General features: G+C 43.5%; 1 pseudogene; it reads left to right on the top strand.

The window, feature by feature from the left end:
• Positions 1-759: 759 nt before the first annotated feature.
• LOC108291055 lies at positions 760-2,545 on the top strand (annotated as a pseudogene).
• Positions 2,546-3,507: the final 962 nt, after the last annotated feature.

The raw sequence follows: 3,507 nt of genomic DNA on the forward strand, positions 1-3,507 counted from the left end.
GCAGTGGCTTATGCCTGTAATCCCAGCACTTTGGAAGTCTGAGGTGGTTGGATCACCTGAGATCGGGAGTTTGAGACTAGCCTGACCAACATGGAGAAACCCCGTCTCTATTAAAAATACAAAATTAGCCAGGTGTAGTGGCACGTGCCCATAATCCCAGCTACTTGAGACAGGAGAATCGCTTGAACCCGGGAGGCGGAGGTTGCGGTGAGCCGAGGTCACGACATTGCACTCCAGCCTGGGCAACAAGAGCAAAACTGCATCTCAAAACAAACAAACAAACAAAACAAACTTCTGCAAGGATATCTGCCTAGCAACTGCCTGTCCAGCCTCAGACTGACATCACCCTTGTTATTGATCTTTGTAGCCAAGGATAATCATTTCAAAAACAATTATGTCATCCTCCTCATTTTTCCTTTAAAAACCTTTGTCATCCTTTACCTCCCTGAATATGCACATAGTTTACTATGCATGATTATTCTCATTGCAATGCCCTATTCTCTAATAAACATCAGTTTCTATTAGAGAATATCTCTCTGTTATTTAAGCTATTATTAAGTTTCACCAACGTGGTGAAACCCTGTCTCTACTAAACATACAAAAATTAGCTGGACGTGGTGGCAGGTGCCTGTAATCCCAGCTTCTTGGGAGGCTGAGGCATGAGAATCGCTTGAACCCAGGAGGTGGAGGTTGCAATGAGCCGAGATCGCGCCACTGCACTCCAGCCTGGGCAACAGAGCAAGGCTCTGTGTCAAAAAAAAAAAAAATTAAAGTCAGTCTAGTTGATACATGGAGAGTGGCTTGTTGGGGGACAAGAAGTGAAGCAGACAGACCAATTCGGAGACCATGGCAGTAGTCCAGGTGAGAAGTGAGAGTGGTTGGAACAGGGTAGTAAAAGAAGAATTGGAGAAAGTCAATGGATTTGAGATGTGTTTTGGAGGTTTTGTTATCAGGACTAGCCAATAGTTTTGGTGTGGGAAGTGAAGGGAAGAGGGGAATCAAGGATAACTCCTCAATTGTGGCTAGAATAACTGGGCAAATTGAAGTGCCATTTACTGAGATGGGGAAGAACAGCTTTCAAGGGAAAGCCAAGCACCATTTTGAACATGTTATGTTTGAAATGCCTATTGATTATCCAAGTGGAGTTGTCAGGTAGGCAGTTGGATTTGTAGTCAGCTCAACTGGGAAGGTCTAGCTATAAATATAAATTTGAGAGTTGTCAGTATATAGATGTTACTTAAAGCCATGAGACAGAATGAAATTGCCAAAGATGTAAGTACAGATAGCAAAAGGAAGAAATCCAAGGATTGAGTCCTGGGGCATCCTTTAATGGTCAAGAGAGGAATGGCTACTAAGACTGGATGAAGACAGTAAAACTGAGAGTGAAGAGAGGCGAGTGTTTTACATGACTCAAGGTCCAGTTAAGAAAACAAAACAGGACTTCCGTTTCCAGTTACTGAGGCATGAAGATCCAGTGTTCCAACCCAGTGGGAAATGGGGCCTTTGACTGAAGAGGAGACCCCTGTCATGTTTGAGAAGATTGCAAAATTCATCGGGGAGAATCTTCAGCTGCTGGTGGACCAGCCCGATGGCACCTACTGTTTCTGACTGCACAATGACCGGTGTACCATATGAGTGAGAAGATTATGAAGCTGGCCACCAATATCTCCGGGGATAGGCCAGTGTCACTGAGGACCTGCTTTGGAAAATTCACTAAGACCCACAAGTTTCGGTTGCACATCACAGGCCTGGATTAACTTGCACCTTATGCCAAGTATAAAGTATGGATAAAGCCAGGTGCAGAGCAGTCCTTCCTGTATGGGAACCGTGTGTTGAAATCTGGTCTGGGTCGAATCACCGAAAATACTTCTCAGTACCAGGGAGTGGTGGTGTACTCCATGGCAGCCATCCCTTTGGGTTTTGGGGTGGCAGCAAAATCTACACAAGACTGCAGAAAAGTGACCCCATGGCAGTTGTGGAATTTCATCAAGCAGACATTGGGACGTATGTGTGGCATGAAGAGACACTGACTTAAAGTCATTGCAAGGACAGGCGGCTGTGTGGAAGGGCCGAGCTTTGTTTCCTGTGTTTGTGTAGACTCTACCATCATGTTGCATTTTGTCAACACTCTGACCTCTCCAGGGACTTCTTAGTTTACCGTGCTCTCTGTCACTAACAAGTGCAGGCTTGATTCTTATTATATACAGAGATAGCTTAAAAATGGGGTTTCAGATCTTTCTGTTTGTGACAAAATAGAATATTCTTTCATATTTGAATCAGAGGGCTTCTTGTTCTAAGAAATAGGTTCAAAATCATTGGAACTAGGAACAAGAATTATTGTTATCTGTGATAACACTTTGTTTTCTAAACTCATAAGAACACATGGATTTTCTTTTTCATTAATATGAAAGATAGACATTGCTATCAGAATAGTAGCCACATGGAGTTTTACAAATGAAATTTGGCTAAAATAAGAGCAATTTATTCAGCTATTTTTCTATACAGTAAGTGCTGTGTGGTACGGAAGAAAAATGGGTTCAAACCCNACTCCTAGACAAGTGTTTATCTTCTTTATTGTCAGGCCATAAATTGTTTTCTAATTGGTTTATAATATATTAATATCCACACTGTTTTGTTTCCCATGAGCAAGACTGTCATCGGTAAAGACTGTTGTAGCAAAAATTGTAATTATGAAGGCCTTGAATTTAGGCCTGGTTCAGGAAGTAGTTTAGGTAAAAAGTTGCAGAATCTAGGAACATGGTCTCATAAAATGTTCTTTTCTAAATAATATAGACATTTCCTCATAATAACTAACAAAATCCACAGGAGGAAGAACATATCCAAGAATGACAGAGCCTTGACATGGCAACATTGTTTGGGCCTGCTAAATGATTTTGTTAGTTTCAACCAATACCCTAACATCACTTGGCAATCCTATTGCATGTCCCTGGTCTGCGGGTCTTCAGTGTCCTGAAGCAGCCAATTAATCATCGTTCCACTTTCCTCTAGCCCCCAACCCCATCTAGCCCCCCTTTCATCAGAAAGATTGGTTTCCATTTTCACCGAGGAAAATTCAAGCCAACAGCGGGAACTTCAGCCTCACACCAACCAGCGCACAGCTTCAACTCAAATGCAATAGCGCCCCCTACCGCTCTATAGCAGACACTGCAATGTGCTTCCCTGATCTTCACAACTGAAAGACTCAGTGCTTAACAGTAAACAGCCCTCAGCTGGTGGACCCCTTTGGGGACAGCCTCAGCTGAAGAGACTCACTTTGCCCAAGGGCATGCCTCCTTCCCAGGGAAGCCTGTGTCCAATGAAGGACTGATGTGGGGATATAAAGGCCTGGCCCCCTTGTCTAACTCTTAGCTTCAGACCTTCCAGTAGGTCTGGCTGAGACCTTCATTGAATCTGCATTGCAGCCCGTGTCTCCTTCCTCCAATCCTGCTTCCATTCCTTCCTTTCCATGCGTGATGATCCCAAGAGCACTCCCTAAGAAACCTCATG

The sequence above is a fragment of the Cebus imitator genome, unplaced genomic scaffold, assembly GCF_001604975.1.
Source record: "Cebus imitator isolate Cc_AM_T3 unplaced genomic scaffold, Cebus_imitator-1.0 Scaffold445, whole genome shotgun sequence".
Lineage (NCBI taxonomy): Eukaryota > Metazoa > Chordata > Mammalia > Primates > Cebidae > Cebus > Cebus imitator.